The sequence below is a fragment of the Podarcis pityusensis genome (assembly GCF_964106645.2).
Source record: "Podarcis pityusensis genome assembly, chromosome: 2".
NCBI lineage: Eukaryota > Metazoa > Chordata > Lepidosauria > Squamata > Lacertidae > Podarcis > Podarcis pityusensis.
The window spans coordinates 55,130,518-55,151,417 of record NC_138029.1 but is presented as its reverse complement, the minus strand read 5'-3'; the positions used below and the strand labels follow the sequence as shown (position 1 = coordinate 55,151,417).

Below are 20,900 nucleotides of genomic sequence, written 5' to 3'. Positions count from 1 at the left end.
CTGCTAGAGCAGCTAGGAAATGAATGCCACATTTCCATGGAAACTTCATTCCTCAAGAGATATTTGGGGGGAAATGTAGAGGAAATGTACTGTTAGAAAAGAGGAATGCCCCTTGGAATGACTCTTCTTCAGATATGCTCCCTGCCAGATCAGCTCCTACATCAACTCTGCTGTGCACCCTCCTTACATGTTTTTACCTGATTTTGATGTTATGTGTATGTTGGGTCTGGAGAAGAGCCATCCTGTCCATTAATCTAACCCTGGCCCTGGTTAATATACAGCTGTACCAAACATCCATCACAAATGCATCTACATTATGTGAAACAAAAAAAAATGTATTTGTATCCATATAACTTAGCTGAAGTTATAGATTTTCCTCCACCAATCTGTCTAGTGCAGAGGGGATTTAGTGGCAGTATTCAGTCTGCAGCTCCACAACACATTTTACATCCTGGTGCCTGCCTACCATATCATTTATTGTCACTCACCACTCAGAGTGAGTTTTCCTACTTGTGATCCACACCAGTTGTCTTGAACCCTTAAGAGGTGACAGCACCCACCTGAGAGGTGCCAGAATGAGTTCCTGTGAGTTCCCCATGAAAAAAAGCCCTGGTTATGGCTCAACTGACACAGTGAGTTGAACTACATCATAAAGTCTGGGAGAGGTAAATTTGCCTTGAATGTGTCAGTCCCTACATGAGTGTTGCTGAATTCCTAGTCATCATAATGTTTCATTCTAATGACTAGAACCTTTTCTCCAATTAAAGAGATCAAAATAACAAGTGCTCGTTTCCACAGGAAGTTCAAAAGTTGGTTTGGTGACCTTGCTCCAGCTAGGGTTGGAGTGCTGAGACTTTAGTCCTGCAAGTAAGGCATACTGTTAATTTGCACCATAGGTAAGCTAATCTTCTGAAATGATCTTTCAAAGAACAGGCTGCCCTGAGGCTTCCAGAATCGTGGTGCAACCGAAGAGTGAATAAGAATAGCGTGCAATTTTCCATGCATGCACTTTGATTTCAAACTCCAGCACTGTAGCTAAGACAAACTAATTGTTTAAACCGTGTTGCTGCTGAAGGATCTTTAATACAAATGAGGTATCATTAGGAACCACTTTTACTGCCATTATTTAAGTCGTGGAAATGATAGCACTGTTGGCACATTTACTGAAGTAAAAATAAATCTCTTGACATTATTTAGGCTAATGAGTTTAAAATGATCTTTATAATAACAAAAGCAAAAGCGAGAAGAAGAAAAAGGAAATGCCCCAGTCATCAGCACCCCAAAGAGATCAAGCTGCAACGAAACAGCTGGCCTCTTCATTATGGTAAAAAGAACTCCTGCTCTGAAGAATATGTGACTTGGTGAAAATAAGAACTTGTAAGATAGAATATAGATGCATACAGCACCACTATTTTCTTCTGACCCCAAGAACAATGTCTGGTCAATGAGTAGGGGTGAAAGCTGTGGAGCCTTCATGCAGTTAGTATTGCGAGGGCTAGGAATAGTGGAGAAAGCTGAATCAGTTGAATCTCCTTGAAATTCACTTTGCAGAAATATTTGCAAAGCTGCCCACCTTATTCACAGCATTGTAGATATTTTCTGAATGCTCGGAATGGACATGACATACATGAGTTTTGGGGTGACTTTTTGTGGCAGAAAATGAGAACTACACACGTACACTCTACTACACATAGAACAAATTCTGTATCTACTCAAGGCATCTGGGAAGGCATAATGCCAACATCGTGTTTTTACTGCCATTCTAATATCCATCCATGCCTTGTTTTCCACATTGCCATTCTGATTTGAACAGTCTCTGCAGGTTATGTATGTGGTTCAGAGAGAGAACTAGGCATAAGTTTCTTGCCTAGTTTTAACTTCCAGCCTTTCCTTTGATCCTAAATGTTGATCTTAATCCTTTGGCCTTTGCCCATCAAAGTGAAATTTGTGGGCCTGACCTAGCAACCTAAAATGGAAAGTGGCTGCCAAGGGATTATTTCTGATCCTTGCCTTTCCTCACTTTTTGCTCAGAAGGGAGTCTTATGACCTAGAAAGTCAAGAAGGTTGTACCTATAAACTCCCTCCTGTGATTCACCTATGACTTCTATAACTGATCAAAGGACCAGAAGAACAGCTGGAAACCATAAGGGACAGAGGTGAGTATATGTAGCCTTAAGCTATCATCTTGACAGTAAACATCTTTAAATGGAAAAGGGACCTGTTTGGCAATGGATCTGTATATATTTTGTAATTCTTAAATGTCCAATATCTGGGAGCTAAATCTGCCATGTATGGCACCTGCATAGTGAAAGATATGCAGAATTTTAAAGCTTTGGCTGGGAAAACAGACAATTTTATAGAGATATGGTTACTTTCACCACATGCTCAACAGTACATCAACTACAGTATCATCCAACAGACTCACATTTGAAACTTTGGAAAAATGTTTTCCCATTAAATTCTGTGGTTTGGGGGAGAGGGGTGAATAGAGGGAGTTGTTCACTGAGGATGGAGAGGGTTGTGTTCTCTTGTTTCTTATGGAAAACCAATAAAAACTCATTTGAAAAAAGATATGCAGAATTGAAACATGTTAAACACATGGGGGGTTAAATGGAAGGAAATGTGCTTTTAAAATTAAGAATTCCAGATTAGTTGAATGTCACCAGATCTCCATGGAAATGACTTATTTAAAGTAATTCGATGATGGTGGTGGTGATGATGATATATTATCTCAAAAATCGCATGTGGGCCCATTACTATGTGCCCACTGTTGGAGGGTGTGCAACACAGGTTGCTATGCCATAGTTCTTTGCTGGACTCAATTGTGCTGGAAATGATGCTCATTTCAACTTGTGGTTTCTCCTCCCCCCACCTCAGTACGTTATACACTCTAACAAGAAATCAGCTGAGATGGCTTCTTGCGCTGTCAATGTCAACATTTTACACAGCATTTAGATGTTGCTGTTTCCAAGCAATCTGTCAGCAAGCAACCTTGCAAAATCCAAAGTGTCAACAAAATAATAGAAAAAGGCTTTCTGAATAATAGCTTGAGGAAATCAAATCAAAAATTCCTCATAGACTAATGCTAGGGGAACACCGGCAGGGACCTCACATCTATAAACTCCGGAGCGATCGTGAGGGTGAATTTAATAGCAAACAATGGCCTCACAAAAGTGTAAAATTATCCCGCAGTGCTGCTAACTACCTGACAGGTGATAAACTGGAATTCATTTGTTTTGAGAAAATATTTTGTGATCTTAAATGTATGGCAGATTGGGTCACATACATTATGACATAACCAAAGACAATCAAGCACTGCTCCCTTCCCATTTTAGCAATGGCTAGCACCTTCAACATATGCCAAAGATGTTCTCTTATACAAAGAAAGACATGTTCTATAATCAAAATCACTGTGCACCAAACAGAGGAGGTAAGATAACCTGTAGCAACCCCTATGGAGTATCTAGGGCAAGCTGTGCTTTGAGGCTTAGAAAGTAATTTGGGGCTCACTTGGACCCTTCCCCATTCCCTCAGTGCAGGGTGACCTGAGGCGAGAAAAATCCAGCTCAGTTTCTCATTAGGGCCAACGCAGATGTGACATGAAATGTGCCTTGGCATTTAATGCACACATTTGGGTTTGTTTCTTTTTCAAATTCACATAGCATATGCCAGGGAGGACTAATCATTACTGACACCAGAGCAGGCAAGGAGAGCGAGTTTAACTCTCTCGTAACCTGTAGTTAGGAATTGCTGCTCAGAAGCAGCTCTGTGTGCTGGATGGAAAGATCCTATCGGTGCTCTTCAGCACTGAGTCATGTGAGTGGTCCTATCCCTACTTGTTAAATCCCTCACAAGATGGGGGGGGGTGGAGAAAAGCCCATGAGCTTCATTGCCCACTGGTGTCCCTGTTGTCCTCCATGAATTGGAGTAATAACATCTGTAGGAGGTAGCAATGGATGACTCTGTCATTGTCAGTTTTCTTCTAAGTTTTTGAATATTAAATATTCAAAATAAATATTGAAGATGTGAATATTAAAGTTCTCCTCATTTCTGCAGCAATTTGTGATTTATTTATTTATTTTTAATCCCCATGAAAATTCACCAGTATTTTAGTGCAAATTTCTCCCAATAAATACATTTCTATATGTATTTTTCACTCACGTGCAGATTTTTGCATGGGATTTCCCTTAATGTAATGCATCTTATTATGTCATTTTTACTCATATATTAATTTTTTGCACATTGACTTCCCTCTTTTTTAAATATATGCTGGTTGGAGAACTGAGTCACAAAATTCGGAGAAATGTGAATTTTGAAGGAAAACTGCGTTTCAGTCTGCATGTTGGTTTGATATGTGTAAATTAGGTAGCTTTTCACAGCCTACAGACAATGTAAAATTCTCTGCCCCAGACCTGGTATAAAGAGCCTTTTCTACTCATGTAAGCTTCCCATGCAAATTACAGCCCTGGTTTGGGATGCCTGAATGATGGGCTAGCATGATAACAGATGTAATCAAAGGCCCTGGACGTATTCCATGTGACTGCATTTTCAGAGATACTCAAGGCACTCCACAAGGTAACACTAGCAAATTTCTGAATTGGGCCCAAGGCTTGTGAATTAACTAGAGGGGAAGGAGCCCCTCACCCAGCATATCACGAAGCTTAAGGAACTAGGTGGAGGGAGAAAGGCTGCAAGGAATCATTAACTTTGTAATTTGGCTGCATTTCTGTAAACAGAAAAGGAGGGTTAATTTTTCTTTTTCAGCAAGGCATCAAATTTCCTTTACACCCTAGGTGATTTACAAATTCATTAGCGGAAGCCAATGGTGTTAGTTACAGTGATGTAAAACTGTAATAAGGTTCCTCGTGAATGTGTGCTGTAAAATGGACAGCATAATGATGATTTAGTAAAGTATGGGACTTTTGTGCACCTAAGAATGACAGTCACTAGTCTTAAAGCGACACTGATAAACCTTTCATCAGTTTATCATTCAAGTTAATTAATCTTGATTCTCAGGACTTATTTATTCAGTTTTCTCTGCAACCAAAGACTTTCCCCATCTACAGCTGTACGAAGTATTCACTTGCAAATGTTTTCAGGGGCAAAATAGTGCTTTCCGAGGCATCCAGCCCCACAAAACCCTCCATCCTGCTTTTGTGGCTTTTTGCAGGTGTTTGCAGTGGTATGTTCTTCACCAACACCCTGTTCAGTCGTACCTTGGTTGTCGAACGCCTTGGTAATCGTACGTTTTAGCTCCCAAATGCCGCAAACCTGGAAGTGAGTGTTCCGGTTTGCGAACGTTCTTTGGAATCCGATTGTCCAACACTGCTTCCACAGCTTCCGTTTCAGTGCAGAAAGCTTGGTTTTCGAAAGTTGAACAGACTTCCGGAATGGATTCCGTTCGAGAACGAAGGTACAACTGTATTGCCATGTTTTCTCTGATTTCTCCCTCCTTGAGTGAGAAATCGGGCATTGCAGACACAGTGACATGCCAGCAGCCCAGTGCAGCTAGTCTCATTGGTTTATGTGTGAGCAAATGACTCTCAGTGCTTCCTGTGCAACACCTATAGCTGTATTATCTATATATTGTCTTTTCAACAAAAGTAAAACTCAACCATTATTAACTCTCACATCTTTATCTTCTTATTTTTGAAGAAGAAGACTGACAGCATGCACACACACACACACTTGATCCAGCACCAGCCACTAGCAGTGGTTTGTTTATATGATCAGGTGATCTAGAGGGTGGGTTCATCACAGTCTAATCTTGTGCCATCAGACCAGTGTATTTTATTAATCCTTGTGAACACTTAAACTCTTTAATTTGTCAAAACGTGTGTCAGGGGTTCAGGGACAGAGGCACAGGGTAGGCAGGAGATGGAGAGCGATGGGGATGAATCCCAGGACAGCGAGGAAGAGGATGACAATGACTCAAGAAATTCCATGAGTCTTTCCAGCGAATCAGAGGATTCCCAGAAGGGGGCGCCGGTGGTCAGGGCCAGGGGAGCCCCAGGGGGGACGTGTCAGGAACAGGGGGCCAGCAGGGGATCCCAAAGTGGCAGCTGGGCGTCAGAACCAGCCTCCCCGCCAGAGTGCAGCGAAGGGGGTGGAGGATCCAGTGTATCAGGGGAAGCAGCTCCGGCAGCAGAGAAGGGAGGGAGGTCGGAGCAAGCCACCCTCCCGGAAGGGGAGGGGAGTAGTGAAGGGAGTAGTGTAACTGTCAAAAGGAAGGTTAGAGGTTGGGCGCGCGTGCCAAGTTCAAATGTAGAGGCGCGCGGAAGTACAGGGAGCCCGGAGGAAGAGCCAGGTCCCAAAGCCCGCAGGAGGGGGGAAGAGCAGTCTGGGGATTCCGCGTCAGGGGAATCCAGGAGGGGCGAAACCCCAGGGGGCAGGAAGACCCTGCGGAAAAGGAAAGAGAGGAAGAGGTGGAGCAGAGCAAGCTTCTTAAACTGGTGCAGGGGAGGGACTGACTCAGAGGGGACTTCAACGGTCTAAGCGTAACAGACGTGGGGCTGCGCGCCTCGGATGTGAAGCAAACAATGAACTGCAATAAACACTTTCGTATATAAGAAGAGATTGGCGTTGGTCTTTTGTGAGCTGAGACTTGAGGCAGCCCTGACAGTAAGTCCCCTCTCAAGAAACCGCAAATTTTTTTTTTGCAAAGCTCACGAAGTTTGGCAGACATGACTACTGAGGAGCAGATAACGACCCTGCAAAACGCAGTTGCTGAACTCTCCGCTGCAGTAGTGGTCTCTCAGAAGACAGTTGCCGAAGCAGAAGCGCGATGCCAGGATCTGCAAGCCAGGTGGGATCATGCGTGCAAAGAGGGGTTCCCGGGGTCCAGATCAGAGGGAATCGGACTCGGACGGAGGGGGGGCAATTTAGTAGCCCACTTCGATGGAAACCTGAAGCATTATCCCAGTTTCAGAGCAGACGTCGTATACGCGCTGCATTTGCTTCAGAAAGACTTCAAAGATGAGGAGGAGAAGGTAGGCTTTATTGTGTCCCACTTGCATGGGGAAGCTAGAGTCTGGTTACGCAATTTGTGGCGCGAAGATGGTCCTGCCCGCAGGAACTCTGATGAATTTATCAAAGCCATGGACGCTTGCTTCCAATCTACAGTTGATGTTGATGTGGCGCGCCGGGAGATGCATGGATTGCGGCAGGGCAAGGCTACAGTGCGTCAGTACCATTCTCGCTTTTTTGCTTTGCTGAATGTGCTGGGCTGGGAAAAGGACTCATTGGCAGTGAGAGACTTGTTCTGGGAGGGGCTTCATGGCTCCGTAAAAGATGAGTTGGCCAGGGGGGACAGACCTCAAACCCGAGCAGACGTCGTGCAGAGGGCACTCACGATAGGAGTGCGCCACGAAGAACGCCCTTGGCACAGTGAGGAGGGGCGCCAAGTCCGCGCACCAGCTAGAGCGCCTCCTTTTCTTCCCAGGGACCTGGGGCGTACGCATCCCTCGCCTCTGCTGAGGGAGGGGGAGGAACCAATGGAACTTGGTGGTGCAAAGGCTCAGACAGCTGCCGGAGCCTCAGCGTCCGGAGCAGTCAAGGCGAAGCCTCCTAGAGGGACCAGGAAGTGTTACATCTGTGACAGTGCACGGCACATGGCCAAAGAGTGTCCCCAGAGGCTCCAGAAGCACACTGCAGCTTTAGCGACAGTAACAGGGGCAGCGCTCCAAGGAGAGCAGTTTCAGGGAAACGACAATGCCTGGCTGGAAGCAGAGATGCTGGGGCTCAGCCAGGCAAGTCAGTGAAGCAGTCCCCAGTGCTTTTGCAGCCTACAAATCCCCTACCACCCAAGCCAGTGGTGCAACTCACTGCTACTCTCCAGCTACCTAATGGACTCACCCTGGAAGTCCCCATTACAATTGACTCAGGGAGCAACGCAGACTTCGTGGGGGCGCAGTTCATCAAGCAGCATCGCATAGCGCTTCTACCAGCCACGCTGCCTCTGAACGTCGTCACGGTAGATGGCAGGAAGTTGCTGGGCGGGCAAGTGGTACACCAGACGCCACCCATGCTCATGCAAATTGGGAATCATCGCGAGGTCATCAGTTTCAACGTCACCCGACTGTCAGACACGCCTATAGTGTTAGGCATGAGTTGGCTGGATAGACACAGCCCATCATTAGCGTGGTACCAGCGGCAGCTCACCTTTGGCTCGTCCTACTGCACACAACATTGCATCCAGTCCGGCCCGGAGGAGGAGGGCCAGGAGGAAGGGCAACAGTTGCATCTCGGCATGGTGCAGGCAGTGCCTCACAAGTACAAGGGGTTTTTGGAGGTCTTCTGTGAAAAGGAAGCTGACCAATTACCACCCCACCGGCCCTACGACTGTGCAATTGACCTCTTACCAGGGGCGACGCTGCCGACTGCGAAGCTGTATTCCATGTCTGAAGATGAGATGCAGGAACTCAGGGAGTTCATAGATCACAATTTGAAGAGGGGATTCATCCGAGAATCCAAGGCAGTGGGGGGCAGTCCTGTGTTTTTCGTGAAGAAGAAGGACACCCCCCCAAAAAGACTCATTGTGGACTATAGGGCCATAAACTCGATGACAAAGCCCAAGGCTTTCCCCATGCCCAAAATTGACGACCTGCTCGCGACAGTGAGGAAGGGGAGGGTCTTCACCAAGTTGGATCTACGCGGAGCATACAATCTAATACGCATGAGGGAAGGTGACGAGTGGAAGACGGCCATGTTCACGCCGCTGGGCACCTATGAATACAGAGTTATGCCGTTTGGTCTCCAAAATGGCTCCCACTGTTTCCAAGCATTCATGCACCACGTGCTAGCGGGACTCCTCTACAAGAAGTGCGTATGCTTCCTCGACGACATTCTGATCTTCTCAGAATCGCAGGAGACTCACGAGAGAGACGTAAAGGAGGTCCTGCAGAGGCTACGGGAGCACAGACTCTACGCCAAACTGGAGAAGTGCCAGTTCGACGTGACGGAAGTGGATTTCCTGGGCTACCGGCTGTCCGACAAGGGACTAGCCATGGACAGTGCCAAGGTCCGCGCAGTGTTGGACTGGAACAGCCCGCGCAATCGGAAGGAGGTCCAGAGGTTCGTCGGCTTCGCCAACTTTTACCGCAAGTTCATCAGGGGTTTCGCGAAAGAGACGGCAGCTATCACGGACACCCTCAGTTCCAAGAAGAAAAAGTTCACCTGGACGGACCAGGCGGAGCAGTCCTTCAGGAGACTTAAGAGCCTCTTCGCGTCCGAAGAACAGCTGCTACACGTGAATCCCGGCAGGCCCATGCGGGTTGAGACTGACGCATCTGACAGAGCAGTGGGGGCCGTCCTCTTGCAGGAAGATCCGCAAGGGAACTGGAGGCCCTGCGCTTTCTATTCCCGGAAGCTCAGCAAGTCGGAACAGAACTACACCATCTGGGACAGGGAGTTGTTGGCCATCCACGCGGCTTTCAAGGCGTGGCAGCACTTCCTCATCGGAGCCAAGCACACCGTGCAGGTCCGCACGGACCACAAGAACCTAGAGTATTGGCGCACGGCGAAGCTCCAGAGCCAGAGGCACATACGATGGGCGGAGTTCTTTGTGGATTTCGACTTCAGGATAGAGTATATCCCGGGAGACAACAACGTCATAGAGGATGCGCTCTCCAGGAAACCGCAGTATCTCGAGGAAGCGGCACCAGTGGCAGCCAAGCACATTTTCGCACCGCAGGCGTGGGCGTGCGCTTCCGCCGCCGTGGACCTGGACGCGGTGCGACGCGCACTGCAGACGGATCCGTTCGCACAATCCAAGATGGAGGAGGTGCGCAGAGGGACAGCAAAGGACGACGAATTCCAGATACGCGACGGCCTGCTAACCCGCAAAGGCGCTCTCTACGTGCCGGGAGACGATCTCCGCGCGAAGGTTCTACAGCAGTTACACGACGCACCCAGCGCGGGTCACTTCGGCAAGGAAAAGACGGCGGACTTAGTAGCCAGGGACTTTTGGTGGCCCCAGATGCGAGGAGAGGTCGCGGATTACGTCGCCAGGTGTGACACTTGTCAAAGGTCCAAGCCAGTGCACAAGAAGCCAGCGGGATTGCTGGAACCGCTGGAGACGCCACTACAGCCGTGGGAAAGGGTGGCGCTGGACTTTGTTACTGATCTGCCCAGTTCGCGAGGCAAGACGGCGGTGCTTGTGGTTGCAGACCTCTTCACCAAGATGGCGCACTTCATTCCTTGCGCGAAGGTGGCAACAGCGGAACAGACCGCCAAGCTGTTCATAGACCACGTGTTCCGGGTGCACGGCTTACCACGGTCCATCTTGTCCGACCGGGGTCGCCAATTCATTTCCAGTTTCTGGCAGAAGCTCCTGGGCATCCTGAATGTCAAGATCAACTTAGCGTCGGCGAGACACCCGCAAACCAACGGCCAAGTGGAGAGGGTCAACGCCATCATGCAGCAGTACCTGCGATGTTACGCCAATCAACAGCCTGCAACTTGGGTGGACTACTTACCAATGGCCGAGTTTGCCTACAACAACACGAAGCACGCGTCTACGGGGGTGACACCATTCTTCGCCAACAATGGGCGACATCCCAGAACCTTCCCGGGGTTGGAGACACCGACGCAGGGGGAGTCGCAGGGAGCTGAGCATTTAGCAGCAGAATTGCAGGAGGTCCACGAGGAGTTACGACGGCACTTGGAGCTAGCTAAACACGCCTACAAGGTGCAGGCAGACAGGCACAGGAGGGCAGGAGAAGAGATCCAGGTGGGGGACTGGGTATGGTTAGCAGCTCAGGCGGTGCCGGCCAAGTCGTTGGCTAAGAAGAAGCTAGGACACAAACAGCTAGGGCCATACCAAGTTGAGGGCAGGATCAACCCCGTAGCTTTTCGGTTGACACTCCCAGAAGGTTCCAGAATGCACCCGGTCTTTCATAGGTCGGTGCTTACACCCTACAAGGCCCCACACAGATTTCAGGAGCCAGGGACGGCACCAGACCCACGTAGAAAGTCATCAGGGGGGGGGAAGTCACCGAGGGCCCCGACACTCAACGAGGCCACGGAAATTCTGGACTCGAGATGGGGGGAGGAGGGGGTAGAATACCTCCTCACCAGGGAAGGTACCCCGGCCAGCGCCAACAGTTGGGTGCCAGATTATGCTCTGGAGGAACCTCTTCTCAAAGACGAGTTCCATGCACTCTTCCCACACAGGCCCATGCCAGCGGAGTATTTTGACGACTGGCTTTTTACGCCCACACTTTCAGACAGCACCTTCCGGGGGTTCTCCTCCGCAGAGGGGACCACGCCGGAATCGAGCCCTCCAAGGGGATCGTGCTCGGGGGTGGACACGGACCGCTCTTATTGGTGGGACGATCAACCAGAAGTGGGGTGGCGACGGGAGCCTTGGCAAGTAGCATCGCCTGAAGTAACTGGGGGAGGGGAGGACTTGGATGTGTTGGGGGAGGACCCTGGTTTCGAGCACTCATACACTGAACTGGAAGCAGAGGAGATCGACGTCGACGGACTGTATTCAGCATCTACCCCCGCTACAACGGAGCTCCCGGAACCTGCGCCCGAGCAGCGGGAGGGGGGAAGGGGGGGCTTCGAGGGGGGGATGGATGTCAGGGGTTCAGGGACAGAGGCACAGGGTAGGCAGGAGATGGAGAGCGATGGGGATGAATCCCAGGACAGCGAGGAAGAGGATGACAATGACTCAAGAAATTCCATGAGTCTTTCCAGCGAATCAGAGGATTCCCAGAAGGGGGCGTCGGTGGTCAGGGCCAGGGGAGCCCCAGGGGGGACGTGTCAGGAACAGGGGGCCAGCAGGGGATCCCAAAGTGGCAGCTGGGCGTCAGAACCAGCCTCCCCGCCAGAGTGCAGCGAAGGGGGTGGAGGATCCAGTGTATCAGGGGAAGCAGCTCCGGCAGCAGAGAAGGGAGGGAGGTCGGAGCAAGCCACCCTCCCGGAAGGGGAGGGGAGTAGTGAAGGGAGTAGTGTAACTGTCAAAAGGAAGGTTAGAGGTTGGGCGCGCACGCCAAATTCAAATGTAGAGGCGCGCGGAAGTACAGGGAGCCCGGAGGAAGAGCCAGGTCCCAAAGCCCGCAGGAGGGGGGAAGAGCAGTCTGGGGATTCCGCGTCAGGGGAATCCAGGAGGGGCGAAACCCCAGGGGGCAGGAAGACCCTGCGGAAAAGGAAAGAGAGGAAGAGGTGGAGCAGAGCAAGCTTCTTAAACTGGTGCAGGGGAGGGACTGACTCAGAGGGGACTTCAACGGTCTAAGCGTAACAGACGTGGGGCTGCGCGCCTCGGATGTGAAGCAAACAATGAACTGCAATAAACACTTTCGTATATAAGAAGAGATTGGCGTTGGTCTTTTGTGAACTGAGACTTGAGGCAGCCCTGACAACGTGTATCATTTAACAAGAGGATTATACCATTTTACCAAATCACATACCGCATCTGCTTAAATTTGCAGCTCTAAGGTGAAAGTGTCATGCTTTGATCCAACACACATAAAACAAGTAGTTAGACCTTCATTGGTTCCCAGTATGTTTCCGAGCACAATTCAAAGTGTTGGTGCTGACTTTTAAAGTCCTAAATGTCCTCGGCCCAGCATACCTGAAGGAGCGTCTCCATCCCCATCATTCAGCCCAGACACTGAGATCCAGCGCCGAGGGCCTTCTGGCGGTTCCCTCACCGTGAGAAGCCAAGTTACAGGGAACCAGGGAGAGGGCCTTCTCGGTAGTTGCACCCACCCTGTGGAATGCCCTCCCAACAGATGTCAAAGAGATAAACAACTATCTGACATTTAGAAGACATATGAAGGTAGCCCTGTTTAGGGAAGTTTTTAATGACTGATGTTTCATCGTGTTTTTAACACCCTCCCACCAGATGTCAAGGAAATAAGCAACTACCTGACTTTTAGAAAACATCTAAAGTTTAGGGAAGTTTTAAATGTTTGAAGTTTTATCATGTTTTTAATATTCTATTGGGAGCCGCCCAGAGTGGCTGGGAAAACCCAGCCAGATGGGCGGGGTATAAATAATAAATTATTATAAAATTATTATTAAACTTATCAAATGGCAAAAATAAAGAAGTATCTAAATTTGAGTTTGAGACGTCAGGCCAAGTGGCCCTCCTGCCCCACCCCTCATTGGTCCTGATTATTTTTGTTGCTACCTTGCCACAACAGGCATGGTAGAAGCAGCAGCCTCCTGTAAGTGGGCTACCAACAGTGTTTCTGTCCTTTTTTCCTTTGTTATCACAACCAATCAGGGATCTCATAGTGGATGTGGTGACATCATGACTCCACACTGACAATCAATGTGATGACATTGTTGAAGGCAAATCAGACACTCATGTTCCTCTCACTCTGAAAGTAACACACTGTTGATGGTCTGTGTCTACATTATCAATGCCATGATTTGAACAAGGAAGATTGTCATTGCCTTGGCAACAAAGATGTGTTCTCTCGCCCCTCCCCACCCCACAACAGCCCCCTTGTGAGTATCTGTGCACCCTTTGACATAGGATCACAAAAATCACTAAAAGCAGGGTAGGTGGGTGAGATTCCAGTTAGCTCAGAGAGTTTGTGAAATGCACACACACAAACACTTCACCTCAGTGCCAGCATAAACCGACTTAATTTTATATATAGCAGGAGAGATAACAGAGAGTGGATAGGTATGGTTAAGGATATTCAAAAAGCATGAAACATTTTCAAACAAAGTAAGTACATTGATTTTTCTATTTCCCTCCAGAATGTCATGAGTACTTTCTCAGACCACTTCTAATTCTCCTTAGGCTGATAAGCATCATGCTAGTTCCCAATCTGAGCACATTCAATTTCGTGAAGGTGAGAAAGCGGATTTTATTCAGCTCTGGCCAGCAGCCAAATTAATTCCTTATCCGCCCCCCTCCACCTCCCCAAATCTTGTTCAATGGACTAGCGCTTTAAAAATAATAACCTTGGGTTTGCTTGCTTGTTTTGGTTTTTGGCCACCAACCATCATGTCTTGTGAAGATCTCTGAAGGTTTCTTACAACGTGGAGTTTCACATTGTGTATGGGGCCTTAGCCTACTATCAGCTGAAAGCAGCAAATGAAACTCTTGGGGCCTAGGCCTCTCAGTGAAGCTGCTTAGTCAACTAACCATGTAGGGAAAGGAGGCTGTTGATATGGTAGATTAACTTCCAGACCACCTCTTGAGACTTGCAGGCAAAAGGAGAGACTAGCTTCATCTGCCTGATAAAAATTACCCAACTATTCCCAGGCACATGAATGTATAATAGGCCAGGAGTTTAGAATAGTTCAGAATTCATTGGAACCTGACACTGCATTTACTAATGGAGATGATTTATAGCCACAGCCCTTTAGGTCTTGAAAGTGCAGTTTGTAATAATGTATGTTCTTAGAACATGCCCTCTACTCCTCAAATCAATCCAAATGTCCAATCCAATCCAGATATGAAGGGTGCTTCCAGACTGTCACTGTTTTAAGTTCACATACCAGCAAATGCAGGTTGTGCAATTCTAGTTGATTTGGAAGATCTTGTGCAACAAACACACTTTCCTAAAGCATCAGATTTTTTTGTAGTAAGGAAAAGCAATGAGAAAAGACACTGGAAAGTGTGGGGCAACACTAGCTTTGACACAACATCATCTAACCTCCCCACCAACAAATCAGAATGAATGCTCAATAAACAGGTCATCTGGAAGTGCTCAAAACGCTTAAAATCCAACACGGCAGTAGTTTAGACTTCCCAAATTGATGATTCTGTGAACCTCATCATCAGATGGTTTCACTAACATTCCTCAATTGTCATTTCTGCCTTTCCCCCAATGGGTGAAAGAGGCTAACAGCAGTGCAAACCATAAACGCCAGGTCGAGGGGGCTCTGGGTGCTAAGCACCCATAAAAACAACGCTGAGCTCCAGCATGACTTCTGATTACCAGAAGTCACGTCAGAGCTCTAACACGGCCTCCCAGATGACGTTGAAGCCCCTGCCAGGGCTCCGAACGCAACTTCCAGTAGAAACCGGAAGTCACATTAGAGGCCTTGGAAGAGCCACCATCCCGCCGATACACTGTGATGTCATGATGTCATGACAGCATGACATCATGTTGCATCACAGGCACCATTGGGCACTCATAACCTGGAGCCCAAGTCCATGCCCCTGGTGCAAACACAGTACAGAATAACAAAAGGCAGTCAAATTGCACTAAAATACGACATAAAAACATTAGAACAAGGCACTTAAACATTAATAAAGCAACAGGTAAAAGCCAATAATACAATATATTGAAATCAGCCTTTCTAAGTGAAAATTTCTTTTCCTACTGAAAAAGAGTTCAAAATGGAGCTAGCTGGGCCTCCCTTGGCAGGGATATTCAGAGCCTGTGAGCAGCCACCAAGAAGGCTCTTACCTGAGATGACCAGCATTTTTGCTGGTAATCTAACCGTGGCTATGTGCAAGCAGACCTATCTCTCCACAAATCCTGTGTGCAGAACCCATTTTGCTTATTCATTTAAATGCTTATACTCCACCTTTCACCCCTTCATTTGTGTACATGACATTACCCAGGGATGCATTTGGAAATTCCTTCCTGGGGGCATATATATGTCATTTTGATTGATCCATTTTGATTATCAAATGCAATCTCCCTCCCCATGGCAGCTGTGAATACTATAATTATTATTAATAATAATTTTATTATTTATACTCCACCCAACTGGCTGGGTTTCCCCAGCCACTCTGGGAGGCTTCCAGCACATACAGAAACATACTGGGGTTGGGTGAAAATGCCCTCCCAAAATTTGCCACAGTATTTATGTTGAAGGCTTGTGATTTGCAAGTTTATTTTGTTGTGCTAGGGTTTAATAACTTGTTTTAGCTCCATATTAATCTCTAAAGATTTTTTTGAGCTATATTCATAGCTTTCTCAGGCAGGCAGTCGTGGAGTCCTTAGCCTCCAGTAATGTGAAATGATTAAACCTATAATGAGTGATTACCTTAATATAAACCGCTTTGGCACATATTAATTTGGGCATCCATGAAGCATAGATAAAACTATAAAAACTTCAGGATCTTCCTCCAAATGGGCTAAGGGAAACACTGAAATGAACTACCATTGTGCTGTCAGAAGTAGATAATTTGTGGCAAATTTATGTAGGAAGTGGGTGGGTGCCAACCCAGAATCACTAACTGCACACGAGAATTTATAATTTCTTAATACCAACCTGGAAATCGCCCTCTGTAGACCATTTGACTTCTTCAGCATTTTACAGACAGCAATAGCCATGGTGGGAGAAAGTAAGCACGGCTATTATTATTACTGCAGAACTGAGAGAAGTAAAAAATAACCCCTTTGTCCCACTGTTCGCAATTTAAAATGTTGAGGTCTGAAAAGCAAGCCCTTAAATCCTTAAATCCCACCCACTTACTTTTAGGTAAGCCTGTAGTATTGTATTGGGAATTCAATAGGGTCATACCAAGTTCGTTTATTAGCAAGGACTGCCATTTAACTGTGCAGCAAGAGTTTGCCATTATGTTTTTATTACACCAGAGGGTTGGCCTATTTTTGAAAAATGTCAGTCACTGGGGTTTAATTGGATGTCTGGCACTAGTTTAATTTGCAAAATCACTGTTTATTAAGAAGAGAGCCTTCAAGACAGCTGGAAAGCCTATAGCTGAAAAATACATACACCACTATTTGATTACTATGCATTTCTGGGTGCTGTGCTTTTGTGGTGCGGACATGCTGTCAATTTTAACAGACTGTTGCTTGTTTTTTTAAAAAAGTAAGAGCAAGGCTAACAGAATAATAAAGCTATATGTCTCAGGGCCAGCTAATATATCATGTTTGTTTGTTTTTCCATGCAGCTAGTCCTCACCTTAAATCATAGATTTGATGCATCATGAACAAGGAATTTAGCCAGCCTGATTGCTGCAGTTTGGCCAATATCATTGCTAGCTTCCATTTCCCTAAGACCCAAATTCTGTTGATGGAGCCAGCAAAAGCTAGCAAAGCAGATCATTTTGGTGTGCTCCTGACTGCTTCAAATGGTAGGAGCACTTCTGTCTTTTTTCCTCTGATCTGTTTTTCTCAGGGAATGTTTTAAGCGGTTTGTCTTCTTCATTTCCTGAATAGCCCTGCTTGAAATGTCAATCCTCTTACTAAGCCAAAGATTTCCCAGTGACAGGTGAATGACATCATTCATCACTTCTCTAGTCCAGGCTGGCTGTTCACAAACTCTCCCTAGCACAGCTTCTCCATGGTTATAGGTCTGGGTAATCAGGGTGGTGGTGCACCATCTTCTGTCTCCAAATCTGGGAGAGTTGTGTACAGCTATTAACCAAATGAAGAACAACAAAGCCAGCGGACCTGATGGGATACCTGCCAAAGTCTTCAAAGTGGGCGGAATTGAACTTACACAACAACTTCACAAGCTCATCAGAAAAATATGGGAGAGAGAGGAGATCCCAGCAGACTTTAGGGATGCCAAAATTACCAATCTCTTTTGGAAAAAGGTGATAGAACAGATCGCGGAAACTATCAAGGCATCTCCTTATTAGCCGCGGCCGGCAAAATTGTTGCAAGGATCTTAGCAAACCATCTCCTAACAATATCTGAGGCTACCCTTCCTGAATCCCAAAATGGTTTTCAACCTTCCAGGGGGACAATGGACATGATTTTCACTGCTCGACAGCTTCAAGAAAAAATGCAGAGAGCAAAACCAACCCCTGTTTATAGTGTTCGTTGACCTGACTAAGGCCTTCGACACTGTAAATTCTAATGCCCTGTGGACTGTCCTGAAAATTGGCTGACCAGATAAATTTGTGAACATCCTTTGGCTCTTCCACGATAATATGACAGTAACAATCACAGATAACAGTGGCTCTCAAAGCAATCAGGTGTTAAACAGGGTTGTGTTATTGCCCCAACTCTATTTATTATCTTCATTGCCATGATCCTACACTTTGTTGAAGGGAAACTCCCCACTGGGGTAGAAATCATATATCAAACAGATGGAAAGTTCTTCAATCTGAGCAGGCTGAAAGCAAAGAGTAAGGTTACTGTATCTTCCACCATAGAGCTTCAGTATGCTGATGACAACATAATGTGTACACACTCAGAGGATGAGCTCCAAACCATCCTAAATGTCTTCACAGAAGCTTACGAAAAGCTTGGCCTATTGCTCAACATCCAAAAGACCAAAGTGCTGCACCAACAAGTACAAAATAACCCCTCTGCGGCGCCACAAATTCAACTCAATGGTGTATCGTTGGAAAATGTTGATCACTTCTCCTACCACAAGGGCCAACATTGATGCCGAAATCCAGCATCACTTGAGCTCTGTGAGTGTGGCTTTCTCCCAATTGAAGTGCAGAGTGTTTGAGGACCAGGACATTCACAGGGAAACCAAAATGCTTGTTTACAAAGTTATTGTACTACTAACTTTACTGTATGCTTGTGAAACATGGACAACTTATAAACGCCATCTCCAACTCTTCGACAGATTCCATCAACGGTGTCTCTGAAAATTTTTACACATCACTTGGGAAGACAGGCAAACTAATGCCAGTGTACTGGAAGAAGCAAAGATCACCAGTGTTGAAGCAATGATGCTTCAATATCAACTTCGTTGGACTGGACATGTTGTGTGGATGCCTGATTATCGTCTTCCAAAGCAACTACTCTATTCTGAACTTAAAAATGGAAAGTGTAATGCTGGAGGTCAACAAAAGAGGTTTAAAATCTCTCTCAAGGTAAATCTAAAAAAATGTAGTATAAGCACTGACAACTGGGAAACACTGGCCTCTGAGCGATCCAATTGGAGAACAGCCTTTACCGAAGGTGTTGTGGACTCTGAAGATGCTCGAACTCAGGACAATAGGAAGAAATGTGCTAAGAGGCTGACACGTTTGGCAAACCCTCACCGTGATCAACTCTCACCCAGAAACCTATAGTCCTTCCCCACTGTGGATCCAGAATTGGCCTCCACAGTCACTTACGGATTCAGTTTTAAAACCGTGTTCATGGAAGACAATCTGACTCGACTACGAGTAATCACCAAAGAAGAAGAGCTCCATCTTCTGTGTGATGTTCTGTATTTTGTGTTTTTAGGTTGTGTTTATGTTGCATACTGCCTGAGCTTCAGATGACGTGCAGTGTATAAATTTAATAAATAATCATAATCTACTAGACTACAGATAAGGCTTTCACTGTTAAAGAATGGGATCTAGTTTCTGGGATAGCTAGGTTTGCAGGTTGCCTTGGGAATTGCTTTATAAGAACATGTTTACTTGCTCATGCTTCTTTTATTTTCTCTAACAACAGGTCCCCAAGACATGATGGAGACTGGGGGGTTAGCCTCTTTTTAAAGCATAGAATATACGGCTGGAAAACCTTGCAATTGTGCAAGAATAAACCTTGTCCTTTTTTTTTTTACCATGTTGAGACAAAGCTGGTTTCTGAGCCACATTCAAAACTGTTTGCTTGTCTATATGTGTGAATGCCCTATGATTTTGATAACCTATCCATAAACCTTTTTTTTCTATTTTACTGCACTACTGGATTTGCTAACTAATCCTCTAAGCCTTATTTAAATCCTCTAAGGCTATGCTTAGCTACTTTGCAGTGCCACATACTACAAATATGTGTGTGTGTACATACACACACACAAGCCTGATTTAGGAATTGCCTATGGGGTTTTTTTGTGGGGAGAGGTTTGGCAAATTCTGCCAATGTCTGCCCTCCAGCCAGCCAGCTTGTAGTGTTGCTGCTGCTTTTGGTACTGCAGAAAATTCTGTTTAACTTTAAACAGCGTTTGTTGCCACAGAAACACAGCCTGGAGCAGCAGCAGTAGTGCTCCTACACAGCTCTCCAAAATGTGGGTTCATACCTCACTCTGAAGAAGAGACACCAGAGAATGCATGCATTGCTATGGTATTGCTCTAACAGTGTCAAACTCTGTTTATTGTACAACATTCTCAGTTTAACATAGTTAGATTTTGAACAGTATTTGCCACTGTTGCAGGAATGGGACAGTGGTGCAGCTGGTGTTCTCTGGTGGAATCTACAAACATATAAAAAAAATGCTGTGAAAATGCTTTTAAAAAAATGTTTTGAAAAATACATTGGATTTGTCATAGCTCACTCTCGCCATCTAGTGTCATATTTGTATATTGCACTTTACAACACATTTAAAACGTTTTATTTACTGAGTCCTCTGTGGCAACATCAAAGGGGAAGGTTGCCACTCCCAAGGCAGCCGCAAATACTGTTCAAGTGGACAAGGCAATAGAGTAGGGGAGGAGTCATTGGGAGTAGCAGCAGAGGCAGCAGGTGTGGCAGAAGATGGGAGGCAGGTAGGGAAGCCTGCAGAAGTCTACCTCTAGTGTCGCAAGACCTGGTAAAAAGTCACCTGGCTTTGACTGTGGCATGGAAGTAGTTGCACCAACTTCCACCATCTTTCCTCACAGAGGAAAGAACTTTCTAGTGGATTTTCCAGTGGCAGCAAAGACTGCCAGAACTGAGGAACAAGTAAAGATTCAACTGAACAGGAATGATCAGAGAGCATACTGGTAGGTGCAAATAAAATAAATGGGTGGATTTTATTCAAATGTGCATTAGTGTTGCAGGAAATAAAATGGAAGCCACACTGAAGTCTTATCATTAGAGGAACATCATCTGTTGGGTTTTTTTAATGCAAAAGGGCCAACGTTTCAGGGATTCTTCCTATTTGCTGGTAAGAAGTAGGTGTCACAAAGCTTTTCTATAATAACTGTAGGAAAATAATGGTGTGAGTAGCAAAAACAAAACTAAGATTAGAACCTTCCATTCACATTAGGGCAATTAAAGAGCTTTAAAAGACTGAAAGTGCTTTAGCACCACCAAATATTCAGTTACTCTTTTAAAAAAAACCACACACAAAAACAT

General features: G+C 46.2%; 1 long non-coding RNA gene across 1 annotated transcript; it reads left to right on the top strand.

Moving 5' to 3' along the window:
* The first annotated feature begins 13,326 nt into the window (after positions 1-13,326).
* LOC308468746 lies at positions 13,327-19,387 on the top strand. Its single transcript, XR_013981836.1, has 4 exons — positions 13,327-13,461; positions 15,306-15,407; positions 16,841-17,023; positions 19,299-19,387. It is a non-coding gene; the product is annotated as an uncharacterized lncRNA (long non-coding RNA).
* The last annotated feature ends 1,513 nt before the right edge of the window (positions 19,388-20,900 follow it).